The sequence below is a fragment of the Puma concolor genome, unplaced genomic scaffold, assembly GCF_028749965.1.
Source record: "Puma concolor isolate L17-30 unplaced genomic scaffold, mPumCon1.1.hap2 unalloc_scaffold_92, whole genome shotgun sequence".
Taxonomy (NCBI): Eukaryota; Metazoa; Chordata; class Mammalia; order Carnivora; family Felidae; genus Puma; species Puma concolor.
Window position 1 is genome coordinate 17,343 of NW_028240305.1, and position 17,746 is coordinate 35,088.

The 17,746-nt window shown below is 49.4% G+C and overlaps 1 long non-coding RNA gene across 2 annotated transcripts in view; it reads right to left on the reverse strand.

The window, feature by feature from the left end:
• The window catches only part of LOC147570820 (uncharacterized), a 26,517-nt gene extending 9,076 nt beyond the window's left edge, over positions 1-17,441 (reverse strand). The window contains exons 1-2 of one of the 2 annotated variants that reach the window (XR_015248005.1): positions 17,228-17,441; positions 2,103-3,366 (exon numbers count right to left, since the gene is read on the reverse strand). This is a non-coding gene — a long non-coding RNA (uncharacterized LOC147570820). Of the gene's footprint in view, positions 1-2,102; positions 3,367-17,227 lie in introns of those variants that run through there. The other variant, XR_015248006.1, reaches the window with a different exon arrangement.
• Between the last annotated feature and the right edge of the window lie 305 nt (positions 17,442-17,746).

Genomic DNA, 17,746 nt, shown 5'->3' on the forward strand with positions numbered 1-17,746 from the left:
AAAATGTGCGAGTTCTACGACATCCCAAGGTGGTTTCAGAAAGATTAATACCCGGACCCCAAGCCGGAATGACCGAATGGAACCTCTGGGGGTAGGGCAGGGCATTCTGTCGTAAAGCTTCCCCGGCCATTCCAAAGTACGGCGAGGGTTGAGAACCCCCGAGGGAGGAGGGTCAGAGGACCGAAGCTGGCAGGTGGCGCGGTAATCACCAGGACGCGACAGAAAGAGGGTCCGGCAGTAAATGGCTGGGAGTAGCAAAAACAGAGGTGCTCCCAGAGAACGGGCCGCGGCCGCACCCTTGCTGGGTCAGTACTGCCTGGAACGGGGTCTGATGTGTGTGACTCACAACCGAGCTCACGCTCCTGCCTTTGCAGGCTGAGTGATAAGAACCCGAGGGCTGGCGGACTCTTAAGGTTCACCGCAGGCAAAGAAGGAGACGGAATGCGGTACGAGCCGAGTCAGGGCTCTGGGGTCAGACAGATCTGACTTGGGAGTCCCAGTGCTGCTGCTTGGTCGCTGCAAATATGAGTGCCCATGCCTTCCACAGTCAAATGGGAACGATGGTCATAATAATGCCACCACCACAGTGATCGTTTAGCGACGCCATTCATCTCCTTCGGCTCATTAATGTGGTCCCGGGTGAGGGTTCACGGAGCGTCAGCTGTCCGGAGCAGTACGACAGATGACCGCCACCTTCAGATAACTCCCAAGCTAAGTCTTATCTGTGGAAGGCTTCTGCAGTGACCAAGCGTTCTAGCTTCTCCCAGAAGTTACGGCCGAGTGCAGGCCACACAAAGATAAAACCACAACAGAAGCGGGCAGCCCGTTCAGCTACAACAAAGAGTTGGTTGTGGTCACACTGCGTGGGCTGGAGGCCCCCAAAGAGAATCACAGGCACGTAACGCACAGAAACTCAGAGACCTAGTATGTGGTGAGTTAGCAAAAACCCTTCATCGAAGGATCAACGTCTCAGTCCTCTGTGCCTGACGCCGCTGGGAATGAGGCTATACAAATGCCAGCCCTGGTGGTTCTCAGGTGTGCCTTCCCAGAGGGCCAAAGAACTCTCTGGACAGAAACCATCTTAGGATGACCTTGCTATGAGATGTGTAGATCTTCATTCATTCAGCCGGTATTCGTGGAGCCCTCTCTAAATGTCAAGCACTGGGGAGGCTAGAAGGAGAGAAATGAGCCGCAGTCCCCACCCTTGGGAGCTAAAAGGAAAGACAGAAATGTAAAGAACCAACTTTGTTCCGAGTTTCTGGGAGCAGAGCAGCAGAATGGATTGTGCGGCCAGGAAAGGCTTTACAGGGAAGCAGTCTAAGCAGACCCCAACAGTATGGGAGAGGGAATGCGCAAAGGGTCCTACACTAGGGCACAGAAGAAGAGGAGAGGGGGGCCTGGCTGAAAAGAACCAAGAACCAGGAACTAAGGGGCAACAGGGAGCCATTGATGGTTTCTCTGTCCTGGAGTGGCATCAGATTTGAGTTTCAGAATGAAAATTCTGACCCTGGAGGACAGGCCAAAGGTAGGAGAGCATTTGAAGGCCTCTGCAGTTATTCAGGGAGTGAACAAGAACACAGGCAGGAAGCCCTCCCAGTCTGATCTGGGCCGATGCCATGCTGCTATTTTAAAAGAAATGGTAGGACTGACTCACCGACTATAAACCATCAACTTGAAAAACGCTTTAAAAAGTTCAAGGAAAACCTCTAAAATGTGGAGGTCTCTCTGATCAGGAAATAAATCAGAATAGAAGCTAGAATTCATGGACATAACTCAGGTAATCAACCAGCTTTCCAGTACTAGATTAAGCTTGCATTCGTACATTCCTCTCTGTTATGAAAGCGCTTTTGCATAATTATTTCATTTTATTCTCTTACACGTACCCTTATGGGGCAATTTTTATCCCTAGCTCACGGGTGTGGAAACTGGGGCAGCCACCCGTTAAATAAATGACATGGGAACCGAAGCCTTTGGACCCTCAGGAAGAGCAGTTTTAAGGTCCCTGACCAAAGCGGACTCTCTCCTCATTTGTTTTCACGCCAGATTCTGGTCCCGGCTCCACCACAAACTAACCTTAGGCTCTAAAAATACAACTCGTGACATTCCTGTACCTCACTTTATTTACGTTTGCATCAACCATCTCATGCAACTTTTAAGAGATTGCAACAAAACAGAATGTTTGTGAGAAAAGAGAATATTTGAAACCTTCAAAGCTGTGCTTTGCAAATGTACGGTCGTATCTGTATAAACAACAATAAATGCTACAGATTTTTCAAGGCATGCAAGGCAGAGAATTTGGAATAACTGTGGATCCCCTAAGTGTCTAGGAGGAGAACACAATGCGGACGTAGCCCAGAAAGTTCCATGATCAGCGTGGTGCAGAAAATGAAGGGAAAAAATGTTCACCTGGAAAACTGGGGTGAGGCTCTTTTGCTGGATGACGGCGAGATTCTGGGTGGACAACACCATAAATCTTCACTTGCCCTTTTTTAAAGGTCAAAGAAAAGAGTGTTCCGACACCGTGGCTTGATGGAGGGAAGGACGCTATTGATGACTCAAAACAGAACGCGAGGTGTTTTTTTTTTTACCCTGAAAAAGAGGCTTTTCCCCCAAAGGATATTCAGAATGATGAAATGGTCCCTGAGTGGAACAGTACGGCCCATCGCTGCATTCGACCCCACAGGGTGTCATGCATACTTTGCCGCTAACCTTTTCACTCAGTTAGTCACTGAGCAAATATGTGTTGGAGTCCCTTCCATGAGCCATCGCGAGTAAGAGTCACGGCCCCTGCGCTGACTGGGCGCAAGGGCTGTCAAGGAAAGTAAGCGATTATGCTCCAGCGCAGTGAGTGAGGCACAGGGCCTCCGAGAGGAGAGGGCTGTCGTCTCCACCATCACAGCTAACTAACGTTTACTGAGCTCATACTATGCGCTTGGCACTGGTCCAGGTGCCTCGTAAGCGTTAACCCCCTTGACATTGGCGGTAACATCCAGGGGGTAAGTATCGTTACCTCCACGTTAGGTAGGAGGAAACGGAGGCACTGAAAAGTGACGTGACCTGCTCCAGGTTTCACGGGAGGGCGCTGAGTCTGGGCAGTTTTGCCCCCGAGATCCCGTTCTTCGCCTCTGTGTTCCGAGTGCTTTGCACGTGTGGACTCACTGAATCCTCAAGATAACTAAGCCATCGATGCTATCACCATACCCATTCTGGAGATGAGAAACCTAGACGCAGAGATGATGATAACTTACCAAAGGTTAGAAGTGATGGGAGGGCATCTGATGCAGGCCTGAGACAGCAGGAAGGTTTTCTGAAACTGGTGATGGCTCTTGAGACCTACTCCGTGAGCTGGATTTAGAAGCTTGGGTGCTGAGGAAGGGTACGTGAAGGCAGTGAGGACGGACGTGGGAAAGAGCGCGCGGGAAGAACACACGCAAGGCGATAACGGGGGTGGGAGAACCGTGGGCCCCGGAACCCCTCAGGCTTGGGTGTGTGGGGCCTGCTGGAGTCTGAGGGGGAGCGGGAGGTCAGGGCCGCCCACCACGGAAGGAGGGCAAGGGACAGCTGACGACACCCCCGACCCTGGGACCATCCGAGGCTCAGACAGGCAGAGCCTGCCGAAGAGCGGTGGGAACGACCGAGAGGAGGAGCGGTCCCTGCCGGCCTCTGCACCTCAAAATGAGTATCGGGCACTGGGCCACTACCGTAGGGAGGGCACGAGAGCTGAGGAGAGTTCTAGCTCTCCTGAGGCAGGCACACAAGTCCTACTAAGTTTGGGGGTAAGGCAGGACAACTGAGATAAACAAGAGCTGCCAAAGGAGACATTTTCATCCGACCCTCAAATAAGCGGAAGCCTGTGGCGAACTGAATGCGCCCAGAGCCACAGCAGAGCCCAGACTCCTGCAACAACAGACTAGCAGAGCTGAGTGCCTGCACGAACAGCCTGACACAAGAGGTGTGGCACTCTCAGCGTCGACACGTGGCTAGCATCCCGTCAAAACTCACCACAGGAGAAAAACAGAAACGATGCATTATCAGGACACGCAGTCAATGGAACTAGATCCAAAGACGGCCAAGATGTTGGAATTATTTTGCAGGGACTTAATTACAGTAAGTACCTTAGAGCATCTAGTGAAAAAGGCGGGCCGAACGAATGAGTAGATGAGGGGTTTCATCAGAGGTTTGGAAGTTGAAAGAAATGATCCAAACGAGGGGCACCCGGGTGTCTCAAGCCAGTTAAGCGTCTGACTTTGGCTCAGGTCATGATCTCACAGTTTGTGGGTTTGAGCCCCGCATCGGGCTCCGTGATGACAGCTCGGAGCCTGAAGCCCGCTTCGGATTCTGTGTTTCCCTCTGTCTCTCTCTGTCTCTGTCTCTCTCTCTGTCGCTTCCCCGCTCGCGCTCTGTCTCTCTCGAAGATAAATAAAAACATTAAAAAAAAAATTTTAAAAATGACCCAAATGAAAATACAGAGAGGAAGAAAATTGGAACGATATCCAAGAACAGTGGGGCAGAGAACTACTGAATACCCAGTGGCTGGGAAGTATCCAAATTTAATGAACAATACCAATCCACTTATTCAGAACTCCAAGAACTCCAAGCAGGATAAACACAGAGAACGACACACCTAAAAGGATCAAGGTTGAAGTGTTGAGAAAGACAAAGAGAAAATCTTGAAGGCAGACAGAAAAAAAAAAAAAAAAAAAAAGAGGCACTTAACGTGCAGGGGAGCGACACAGGAACGACGGCTGACTCATCATCAGAAACACTAGGACCAAGTGACAACAGAGTGGCATTTTAAAGTGCTAAAGGAAGAAAAAACAAACAAACCAGTCAACCTGCAATTGCACACCAAATGCCAATATTTCAAAGATGAAGACAAAACTAGTAACGTTTTTGTAAGTAATCTCTACAGCCGACGTGGGGCTCGAACTCACGACCCCAAGATCAAGAGTCGCGTGCTCTACCAACTGAGCCAGCCAGGCAACCCTAAAATAATGACATGTATCAAAGAGACAAAGGTTAAAGAGATCTCATCTCCTGAAGACCTCACCACGGCACGGTCGTGCGGAGGGGAGGGAGAGGGAGGCGGAGAAGGAAAGAATTTAGGCATCTGCCATCTATACTGGACCAGTCTGGGCGGGGATAGCTCTTAGGGAAGGAATGATGCCAGCACTGACTCGTCATGGCTGTCTGCAGTCCCGGTCAAAGGAGGGCTGTGAGACTGCACCCAGGCACCCTGGGAAAGAGAACCAGACAGACTGACAGTGACGACAGAAGGATGTACCAAACAGTCCAACTACGGATGTTTTTTTTTCCCCCAGGCTAAATGTTATTCTTGATGTCACGCCTTGAGCTTCACTGTGCGGGCACATCAGGCACAAGAAGTGTTTGTTGGAGATTTATCTACTTTCTAGTAAAGTATTAGGATAGTTTAGCATAAAGAGAAGACTGCCAACTTTCAGCTTGCAGCTTTTAACTTCTTAGGTCTCTGACATCTTGGGAGATTAAGGAAAAGTTCTGGTTGCAAGTCGGCTTGGCAATTTACAGTTCACTATTTCCCAGCCTTGACACTTTTGACATTTTGGTCTAAATAATTCCTTCCTGTGGGCTGTCCAGAACACTGTAGAATGTTAACAGCATCCCTGGCCCTTACACGCTTAAAACCCAGTGGCAACGTGTCCCCCTCTCCCCAGCAGGGACAAGCACAACCATCTGGAGACACTGCCAGATCAGGGGGCGAGGAGGATGGCAAAACTACTTCCGGTTAAGAACCACTGGGATAAAAAAAAAAAAAATCTTTAGGGCTGCCAGGAAGGCTAAAAGACAGCAGTCTTTTCGTGTGATCGTCAACGTGACTTAGTCACATTAATAGGACGGGACGCTTGCACGAAGAGGAGGGACGCTCCTCTGACTGTGAAATGGCCTGTTTTAGGAGTGCTATTCCCGACGATGTCCATTTGGGGGAGTCCTATATCCTGAGAAATGAAAGAACACAGAAACTCGCTTCACTGCTTTTCCAAAGACCGTTTCTTTGCTTAGTGTCCTAGGACTTTTTATGAACTGGTGACAGATTTTTTTAATTGCCAAGAACTCTGTACCTTTTTCTCAGTAGCTTGTTTTTGTTTTTGTTTTTAAATGGATGTACGAGCCTTTCTGAGGATTTTCTTACATCCTATTGTCCTGCCTTGGACAAGGAGCGAACAAATAAAACAGCCCCAGGGCTGCTTCTGAATCAGTCATCTGGGACTTTTTCTGAATGGCTTTTAGTACCATCTTTTCTAATTCCCAGATTTTTTTTTTTTTTAAAATACCTAACATTTCAGTGGACTGTAATGAGAGAGAAGAAACACACACGTGTTCACCAGGTCACCTGAAACGAAAATGTCTCCCATAATGTCTTAAGTTCACGAGAGAATTTTCCTACCCTGGATAATTTCAGGAGCCTACTGGTGGAGACAAGCTGTTGTGCTATAACATACTACTATGGTAGTTGTATTCCTAAGGATTTATGAAAAATCCCAAATCATACGGTCAACGCCTACAAAGGCAGGAGGGAAAAACAGAATGAAGCATGTTCAACTGGCACAGGAAATTCAATGGCATTACTGGGCAAAGCGTCCCATTCCATCTGGATATCACTTGAACAGGCGCTGGTCTTTTCTCATCACACTCTTAGTAGCATGAACATCTCACACAAGTATACCTCCTTTGCCACCCACAACCCAGAAGAACAGAAAAATACTCCTGAAAGTGTGAGTTCAGAAGGTGCTGGCCCCTTGTGGGCGGGTGAGGTGGCTAAGACTGACAGCCCAGAGCACATCTGCTGCGGGTCAAAGCCCCGTCCACCGCCTACAAGCCGTGTAAGTATGAGCGGGTTACTTCATGTCTCCGTGCCCCTGTTTCCTCGTCCGAAAAGCGGAGACGTTAAGAATTTCCAACTTCCAGAGCTGAGTGGATTAAAAGAGAGGATACACGCAACGAGCTAATTCCTAGAAAGCTCAAAATGTGGTTTTTGTTGTTATGACGTTAAGTGGCTGAGAGTGTAGACTCTGCAGACAGACTTGCTGGTTCTGTGACCTGGGACAACTTAACTGAAGCTCTCTGGGCCTCTGTTTTCTCACCTGTAAAAGGGGATAATACAGCACTGATTTTGGTATTAAATGAGTCAACACAAGACTAGCGCTTGGGAAAAGGCCTGGCAGATGGTAAGCACCCAAACACACATAAGCTAGCAGTGTTACAATTATTTTCTTTGGAAGGATCCTCCTGGCAACAGTGTGGAAGGTGCGTGGAGGGCTGGGGAGGGAAGACACACTGGTGCGCAGGGAAACTGAGGAGTTGAGAATGAAGAGACCGGAGGGAGAATGGGAGATCCAAGTGAGAATAAGGAGCCCCCCCCCACCTCCCCGCCCAAAAGCAGCGGATAAGGAGGGGAGGCGACAGAGAGCTATTACAAAGATACAACACGCAGGACTTCGTGACGTGGCGTGGATGGAGAGGGAGAAGGAATCCCCTAGAACGGCCACCATGTTTCCACGCTGAGTGACCGGCTAGACAGCGAGGCTCTTCAACTCCAGAGAAAGTCTGGGAGCCTCTGAGGTTGGGGTCAACACGGTCAGCTCCGGAAATGCCGGATTTAAGGGGTCGATTGAGCGTGCAGTGGCGACGTCCGGTGTGTTTCTTGCTATGAGGTTCCGAAGCACAGCAGAGGCGCCCGGAAAGGAAACTCAGAGCGTGTTAGCAGGAGCAGCAAAAAGCACTGCTTTGGGGGAGTTTGCTCGGAACGCAGATGTGGGGAGAAGACGAAGGCTAAGCACAGAAGCCTTAGGGGCAACGCAGCGCAAGAGCAGCCCAAGAGCAGAGAGCAGCAGGGAGGCCGGGGAAGAAGCCCAAGAAGCTGGGAGTGTGGGCCACCAGAGCAAGGATGAAGGACCGGCCGAGAATGCAGAGTGTGGCAGGGAGGGCAGGAAGGTGTGAGGGCGGTGGCTCCCGGGAGCCAAGACGCAGGGCGCCGAGCGCAGACAGAGAAGCAAAGCCACGTGAAGAGAGACGCGAGCTGTCGCAAACCTGAACATCGCGAGTGGCAGAAAAGAGCCAGTGGAGAGAGGGAAGCTGGAAATGCAGAGTGGCCAGAGGAAGGCCGAGGAGGGAAGCCCCCGGGGAGGGGGGGGGAGCGGTGTGCGTGCAGGAGGTAATGACCTTGAGGGCAGGGAAGGTGGCGGCAGCAGGTCTTCTCTGGGAACTGGGAGGCAGGTCGTCCATCCCAGGAGAGTGGGTGTGTCTGCAGAAAGGGTGGAGTAGGTTTGAGGGAAGTAAGAGTCTGGCAACAAGGCTTAGGAAAACGGGACGGGAAACTGCGCCAAGGGCTGGAAGGCAGTCTTTAAAGCCCAGCTGAGCTTGGAGGCCGTGACAGTTGGGCCGGCCTGACCCTCCACATGAGACGATCTTTCTGGACCACGCCCTGCATCCCAGGTACAGGCGCGAAGAAGCCCCAGATGAACGAGCCTGGCTGTGGCTCTGCGCAACAGGTGAAGGAAAGAGGCCGGCTGGACAGACGGCTGGAAGGGATGTGAAAGACACCCTCTGTGACTGACTGAGGTCAGAGAAGGAAAGGGACCCAGCAAAGCACAGAGGGGGACTGTTCAGGAAAGGAATCCAAAAAGACAAGAGACTGGAGGACGAGGTGGACGATTTGGGTTCCAATTTTAGAAATGGTTCTTAAAACGCCAAGGCACATTTCTTTCTGGAAAGGAATGCCAGTTTATATTCCCACCTGTGTATGGCTGTATGACGGCCTTCGTCAGTTCTCCCGAGACAGCAACATATCATCATTTTGAGCTGTGCCAGTTTAGTAAGTGAAAAATGCAGTCTCAGAGCTTTGGGTTTCTTCGGTTAGTTACAATTTTGAAATGAGTCTTATGTACTTACTGGTCATCTGTATTTCATCTGTGAGCATTCTGTTCATGGCATTTGCTCACTATAGTGTGCTTTTTTGAGTGAGTGAGTGAGAGAGAGAGAGAGAGAGAGACAGGTTAGTGCAGGAGAGGGGCAGAGGGAAAGAGATAGAGAGCAGAGGGAGGGAGGGACTGAGGAAGGGAGGGAGGGAGGGAGGGAGGGAGGGAGGAAGAGAGAGAGAGAGAGAGAGAGAGAGAGAGAGAGAGAGAGAATCTTAAGCAGGTTCCATGCTCAGTGTGGGGCCCAACATGGGACTTGATCCCATGACCTTGGGATCATGACCTGAGCTGAAATCAAGAGTCAGACGCTCGACCAACTGAGCCACCCGGGTGCCCCCGTCGTGCACTTCTTTCAACTGATCGATAACACAGCTTTATACATTAAAGATCTTAATGCTCCGTTGTGGCTGCTCCTGTTTCCACCTAGTCATTGGCCATAATTTTAATTATGAGATAGGCAGACAGAAGTTTAATTCTTGCGTGGTTAAGTTTATAATGGTGGTTTTATTTGCGTGGTTATCTTTTATTGTTCATTCTCTGTACTTTTCTGCCAGAGCGTGAAGAACTTTCCATCTTTTCCTCCGTTCTGTGGTTCTGGGTTTTCACTTGAAACTCTTCATCCATTTGGAATCGACTTTGGCCCCTAATGGTGAGGTACAATCTAACCCGCCTACTTTTTCCAGTGCTAACCTGTTGTTTCATACTGTTTCCTCCCTGTCTTCTGACGCCTCCTTACCTCATGCCGCCTTCTTAAATCTCCCAGGGCCGGTTCCCAGGTGGTAGCAGGAGCCCCGTCTCACCAGCGTGGGAGCGCAGCTGGGAGGCTCAGGCGGCCAAGGTCAGACAGAGAGCTGGGGGACCACACGGACTCAAGTCCAGTTACTCTTTACTAGACTCCAGCTGCCCCACAGGAGTCTTCGTTTTCTTAAGCCCTCACCTAAAAGCTCTGAAAACATTATGGAACGGACTATCAAAAGAAGCCGATTATTCAGGGAAAGTAATTTCATGTGATCGCCAGATCTCATCGTGGAGAATATCCCATCTCAGCTTTTCTGGGGAAGGCTCTCACAGACGTCAAGCGTGTGTTCTGGAGAACAGCGGAACACCACCCACCTACACCGGAGGTAGACACCTGTAAACAGCGCTTCTCCACAGATGTGTTTCTAGCGTGGGGGCCGTGACTACACATCTCTCCAGGAACTAGCCCGGGGTTCTTGGCCGTGGGCTTGAAGAGGTCTGTGGAGTCCGTGAAATTCTCTGCCAGTCTGTGCGTGTGGATGATTTTTGGGGGGGGAAGAGGCCGTCAGAACCTCCATGTAACATCTACAGGGAGCAAGGTTTCTATTCCTAAAGACTGTTCTAAGAGTCAGAGGCTGCCCTCTGTTAAGCCCACTGCCCTGTGACCTGCTGATCACTTCTTTAGAAGTTATATTAACATATATTGCCGGGGCGCCTGGGTGGCTCAGTCAATTAAGCATCCGACGTCAGCTCCTGTCACGATTTCGCGATTTGTAGGTTTGAGCCCCGTGTTGGGCTCTGTGCTGACAGCTCAGAGCCCGGAGCCTGCTTCGGATTCTGTGTCTCCCTCTCTCTCTGCGCCCCTCCCCTGCTCACATTTTCTCTCTCTCTCTCAAAAATAAAAACCTTTTAAAAAATAAAACTGACGAAACAAATAAAAACCTATTGCCACATAGGCTGCATTTCAAATTTCTCTTCCAGTTCCTTCCTCCGTCCAAGTGCACTGTGATTGTTTTCTCCATACGGTTAGGCTACCTCAATTCAGTATTCTGCCTTTAAGCCACACGCCTGCCAATCTTATGACTGAGCCTTGGAACAAAGGCTCAAACATCAGACACACTACAAGGTGTGTGGCTCCAAAAGCAGAGGGAAAATGCTTGTAGATTTCCACTGAGCACCACTCAGATTAGGACATTCGCATTTAAACACGAGTCCACCTTACCACATTTCTGGAATGCCTAATTAGGGTGAAATCACACGCCCTTTAGACAATATTGCTATAGACAATTATACAGCTACACATTATTTTCGAGGCTAACCAATTAAATGAGGGATGAAAAAGAAATTGCTGAAAGAAAAGGAAAAGGAGAAATAAAAACATAGATAATACATACGTAGAAATTCAAGGAAGTCACAACAATGATCAGCTAGGACTAATTTAGCACATCTTTATTTAGTACATAAAGATATAGACAGACATGAACACCACTCACGTTTGCCAACTGAACTAATCAGGCACTCTTCCTATGACAACAAAGCCCTCAGGAAGCACAGAAAACCTTTGTGTGTAGAAAGAGATGTGCCAGGCTCATGGGAAAGGACATCAATCCTCCCCAAAGTTTAGTTCACAGATATGCCAGGCCATCAATGCCTGGGATTTACTTATTTTTGGGTTCTCAGGACCCACCCCATAGCAGGGACCCACTAAATATATGGATGAATGTGCTCTCGACCAATCACAATCATAGAATTTTTCTAGGAACTAGAAACGATACCAAAATTCACTTCTACACAGAAATGGGAGACAGCAACTGAAAAAGGAAAGCCAAAGGAGCCCAGCTCTGCCAGAGTGAGAACACATTACACATCCACAGTTATTATTAGCACAGTGTGGCGTCGGTGCGCACAAACACACCCACCCGAAGCCACGTGTCAATGAAAACAAAGCCAACAGAAAGTCGAGGCAGGTGTGAGAATTCTATGGTTCAAAAAAGACAAGCATTTGAAACGAATGGAAAAGCGAATAATCACTGCGTCACCGATTTCAGTAGATAACATCCAGACATAACCCGAATCACGCCAACCCCTCCCTTCTTCGCCCCTAAAGCCATGGTGCTAAATAGTTTCTCACGTCAGTCCCACGCCATTGTCCTGCTCTGGGGGCCATCACCTCTCCCTCAGGCTGCTGCGATCGCTTCCTGCTTCCTGACTCGTCTTTCACTCGTGTCCCTTCCCCTTCCTCCACAGTCCTGGCTCACCTGCCACCACAGGACACCTCCTCAATCACCAGCTTGGCTTCCTCAACCTTCTGCACATATGGGCTCCCCCAATTCTACTGCAGTGGTCCTCAAACCACGATCCCCCAAAACTGGCCCGGAAGCTTTTCGAACAATGGTCCTCCACCGATGAGCACAAAGGCCGATCGATACTGCCCGTCTCTAAAAGTTGACGTCCACGGTCACAGGTGTTCGTGTGTTTTAGTCCTGCCACCTTGGGGTTGTTTGAGGAACGTTACACATCCTAGCGTGTCCAAGAAGGTAAAAGCCGTGAGAGGAGTGAAAAGGTTCTAAGAGGAGATGAACAAGCATGATGCAAATTAAGGAAATGATAAGCTTCACCGTGAGAAATGATGCCTCCACCGATTTTCCCATACAAATATGGGACACATTCATTTCAACCTTAGCAGAAAAAATGAAAAACCGTCTATTTTGGGGAAAGATGGCTGTCAGTGTTTATTAAGCAAAGAAAATAAGGGTACACTGGTTTTAAACCTTGTTTACTAATGTTGATTTATTTTGAGAGAAGAGAGAGAGAACAAGTTGGGGAGGGGTTGAGAGAGGGAGAGAGAGAATCCTAAGCAGGCTTCAAGCTATCAGCGCAGAGCCTGACACGGGACGGGGCTCGAACCCATGAACCGTGGGATCATGACCTGAGCCGAAATCAAGAGCTGGTTACTTAACTATGAGCCACTTAAGTCCCCTGATTTTAGAGCTTCAAAGCTTTTAAGAACCAACTTACTCTATCTATTGGATGGAAATGCATCCAGAGGCTTGTGAATTTAAACACCACAATTGCTCTGGACTTAAGACCATATGGATCTACAAACAGCCATTAGTTCACTACCTCATTGGAAAATAAGAGCTGGACAGACTTTTCCCACTGCTAGCAATCAGATAGTGTCGCCTTTTTCCAATTTATAGTAAACAAACAAGCAAACAAACAAAACATGGAGTTAAAGGACAAAATGGTCAGTGGGTTAGGTTTCCCCCGGGAATTTTTCTTCTCCCTGGGAATCCTCTACCACCCATCACCCCCTACCTTCCTGTTCTCAAGATTATTCAAGTGTCACGTGTCAGAGAAGGCTTCACGGACCCCTGGGCACGTCTCAGCGACCCCATGCCAGCGCCCACGCTACATCTATCCTGCACCCACCGTACCTAGTGAAGTAGAAGTACTTTGGTGTATTTCCCCAAGGTACAGATGCGCATGGGTTCAAGTGGCCAGTCCTGTCTATGCATCAAAGTATCCAGAGACCACGTGGAGTCCAAGCTGGTAGACTTATAAATGGAGCTGGTCATTGCTTAGGAGAATTTCTGTGCAGTTCTGAACATTTATTTTCATTTGAGTACCTTGTCACTCAGTCTACCGCTTATACTATAAACTCTTTAGGAGGCAGAAACTTAACGAACCCATTCAGAAATGACAGAAAAACTGCTAATGAAACATGAATGGAGAGATCAAGTGGACAACTAGGCCGAAGTATCTCTGATAAGGAAGACACTTAAAAACAACAACTGTGAGAAAGGACAGAGAGAAACATGCTGGGACCAATCAAAAGGAAGGAGTCTAGGCAAGTAATTAATAAGCTGTAATTCACAGGCAATAGCAAGACTTCAGACACGAGTCTTAAAACCTGGAGAGCTGAGATGAACTTGATATTGTTTTCGTGTCACTGGCTACAAAGAGGCTCCTCCTATTCAAAAGCAGTTTCTTCTATAATCCACAGGGTCGGTCGGATTTTCAACAGAATCCGCTTTATTTTCTGACTCTTGTATCAAACCTGTACCTAGTCGTGAATGCGTTCCCTCAAGATTCTGTCACTGCACTCATTACGTGATGTACCTGAGGAGAAGAAAGTGAACTTGTTTACCTTGTCATGTATAAATAAATCAAGATGTGGCATTCATACTTCCTAAGGCCTGCTGGAATAAGTACAACCGGCTGTATTCAAATTATCTGGTGTAGGTCTCTCTCCCCACTCAAATTCCTAGGAATCCGTTATCTTTTTAACCCCAGCATTTGACAGGTTCTCAGCAGACAGGTGTTGAACCGAAACTGGTGATTAAAAAACGAAATTGACAACTGGCAATTAAATGACCAAATAACACATATAGAAAACTCATCAAGAAATACAAATATGGGACACATTCATTTCAACCTTAACAGAAAAAATTAAAATAGGTAGATTTTTTACAAGACAGCATCTACAAGTCAGCACAGCGTGACGGTGAAACACGACATTCATCATATCACGCACGGTGACATACAATCCAGTGTAAATTATTTGCCGCACCGTAACTCAATGACAGCGCTATCGTTTCGAAGACAATTTAGCAATACTAGGACGACATAAAATGTCCTACGAACGTCATGATTTCATCAGAAGAAAATAATTTAGAGAGGAATAGCTATGACCATTAAAATTTGGATTGGCCATGTCAGACCAAAGAGGAAGCCCAGATGTCCCACGTATGGATAAAATCCAGCTCAAGCTAGCTAAGCCAGTTGGAAGACAATTGTGAGTCCAGGTTTAAAAAAAAAAAAAAAACAGTTCAAACCATAAGAGACTTAAATACGGAGAACAAACTGAGAGTTGATGGGGGCGGGGGAGAGAAAAGCGGGTGATGGGCCTTGAGGAGGGCACCTGTTGGGATGAACACTGGGTGTTGTATGGAAACCAATTTGACAGTACATTTCATTAAAAAAAAAAAAAAAAAGAAAGAAAAAGAAAGAAAAAACCCCGCAAGCTTGAACTAACTGAGGCCACCGAGAGGCAGAGACCAAGTCAGAGACGGTCCAGAGGCAGAGCTGCCAGATGGCAGGGAGAGCCTGGATATAAAGAAGATGGAGGAGAAAGAGGGGGATCGCAGGTGACAGAGGAGACGCGGTTCCGGCATTCGGTGCGCCAGGGCGGGTGTCCACAAACTCTTCCTGCAAAGGGCCAGGCGGTAAATAGCATGGGCTCCGTGGGCCATACAGTCACCGTGAGATCTGCTTGACTGTGCTGCTGCAGTGCGTGGCTGTGATCCAATAACCCTTTTTCACAAAACAGGCAGTGGGCAGGATTTGGCCTACAGGCCAGAGGTTGCTGACCCACGGCCTAAGGAATACAGGGAAAGAAGGCCAATTTGAGGATGCAGTTCATGAGCTGAATTTCAGCAGGACTTTTAAATAGAGAAGTTCAAGACCAAGATCAATCTAGAGATGAAGAGATGCCAGGACTAGAGACATAAAATTAAGGAGCACCCAGAGGGGTTCAGTCGGTTAAGCATCTGACTCTTGATCTCGGCTCAGGTCACGATCTCCCGGTTTGTGAGTTTGAGCCTCGCGTCAGGCTCCGCCCTCACAGCGTGGAGCCTGCTTGGGATTCTCTTTTCCTCTCTCTCTGACCCTTCCCTGCTTGTGTGCGCTCCCTCTGTCTCTCTCTTGCTCTCGCTCTCTCTCTCACTCTCCCAAAATAAATAAATAAATAAATAAATAAATAAATAAATAAATAAATAAACCAAAAAGACATCAAGTTGAAAGTCATCAGCCGTGTGGCGGTAGGTATGGGGATAGGACCAGGGATACGGTCTGAGAGAACAGAAGATGAGGCACACCTCCCAGTCCAAATACGGGGGCGGACTTGCAATGGCACTTCAGATCACTGTGGCCCTGGAAAGGCAGGGACATTATAATCTAACCCCCCTTAACTCAAACTTTTTAAAAAAGAGGGTCCTATTTTGACTTGGAGTTCTCATTCCCTTTTCCAAAAGAAATAACATTAAACTTTCAAATTCATAGATGAGAACGAAAACTTCCCCCTGGCTAGAAAATAAGGCAGTGCTCCAGTGTTTTTTTCTTTTCAAATATTTTACGCTCCAAAATTACATAATAGGGGGTATAGCTCAGGGGTAGAGCATCTGACTGCAAAATTATGTGACATATACGTAAAGCACAACGAATAATGATAAAGCAAATGTCCCATCCCCATCTCAAGAAAGCGTTCACTACCAAAACACCACGGTCCAACTTTTCATTCGGTAAGAATCAGTCTCGCAGCTAGAGGTCAGAGCAGGCAGCCCAAGGCCAGATAAAGCTTGCACACAGATTTTCTCTGGCCTACGTCCAGCGGTTTCTTTTCTTTTCCTTTTTCATTGCTGATATTTAAGTATCAATAAACTTCACACACACACAAAAATCACCGTTCTGGAGTATCCTTAAAAATGAGAAGGTGGGTGTTCCTGCACCCACATTCACCATGTCAACAGGTAGCTAGACTTGCCAAGAGCAAGCAAGCCCGTGCAATGAGCTGGTTTTGCTATTCCTCGCCTCTCTCTACTGCCCTACAATTACCTTCCCTTCGCTTATTAATTTTACCTGCCTAGCCCTTGAGTCTGTGACCCCCTAGTTACAGAACATCATTGTGGTTTCTAACTTTTTGGAGTAAGGGGGCATTACGTAGAGTAAAAGGCAAAACAAAACAAAACAAAAAACAAAAAACCATCTCAGATTCTCTCAATAGGAGCATTACTGCTGAGTAAACCACCTCCATAACCCCTTAGCCATCACTTTGAAATCTAAAAAACAAGGTTTTTTGGTAACTTATTTGGTAACAAAACTTGACCTGAACTAACATGAAGCCATTTACAATCTTTAAGTGTTCCATTTAGCATGAAGTACCTTTATATTTTCACTCTACAAATATTAACCTATTCAACAAAGGGCTGCTGACCCACACCATGGATTATACAGTAACAGCATATGTACATTTTTACTCTTCTACAATCTGAAAAAGGGGCGCCTGGGTGGCTCCGTCGATTAAGCGTCCGACTTCGGCTCGGGTCATGATCTCGAGGTCCGTGAGTTGGAGCCCGGCGTCTGGCCCTGTGCTGACAGCTCAGAGCCTGGGAAGGGGGCAGGGTGGGGGTGAGGCCTGGGGAAAGCTTGCGTCCAGACTCCAGAGGACGATGCTCAGCGGGGCCGGGACAATGGGCGGCGGGGACCCGCGCTGGTCGGGGGGGGGGGGGTGTCGCGGAAGGCCGGCCCGCCCCGCTGTTCCCGGGGGCTCGGGCAGCGGCTCCGAGCTGGGCGCCTGGCCGCTGCGTGGCGCAGCCCTCGTCCCTGGCCCGCAGCGGACCCGGCGTGGAGCGGGCGGCCGGCCGGCCGGAGCGCGGGGCCCCGCGGGGCAGCGGGCTCGCCCCAGCCCGGGACACGACCCCGACCCCCGGTCCCCGAAACGCACGCTCCCGGCCGGCCCGGCACGGCTCACTCACCCGCCCACGGTCTGGTTGGCGAGCTGCTTCGTGCGGTTCAAGGGCAGCGGCAGCGGCGGCCCGCGGGGCTCAGGCCTGGCGCGGCTACATCGCTTCCGGGCCGAGGCGGCGGCTGCTGCTGCGCCTGCTGCAGCGGCTGTGGCTGCTACTGCGGCTGCTGCCGCGGCTGAGCGGCGGCTGCTACTGCGGCGGCTGCGGCGGCTGAGCGGCGGTTGCTGCTGCGCCTGCTGCTGCGCCGGCTGCAGCTGCTACTGGCGGCTGCGGTGGCTGCTGAGCGGCAGCGGCTGCGCCGGTTGCGGTTGCTACTGTGGCGGCTGCGGCGGCTGAGCTGCTGCTGCGCCGACTGCGGCTGCTGCGGCGGCTGAGAGCCGGCCGCGGCAGCTGCTATGGTGGCTGAGCGGCGTCTGAGGCGGCGGCTGAGCGGTGGCGGCGGTGGCGGCTCCCGGGCCGGAGCCCCGCCCTCGCCGCGTGACTTCCAGTGCCGCCCTCTGCCCGGCTCCGGCGCCGCGCGCGGCCTGG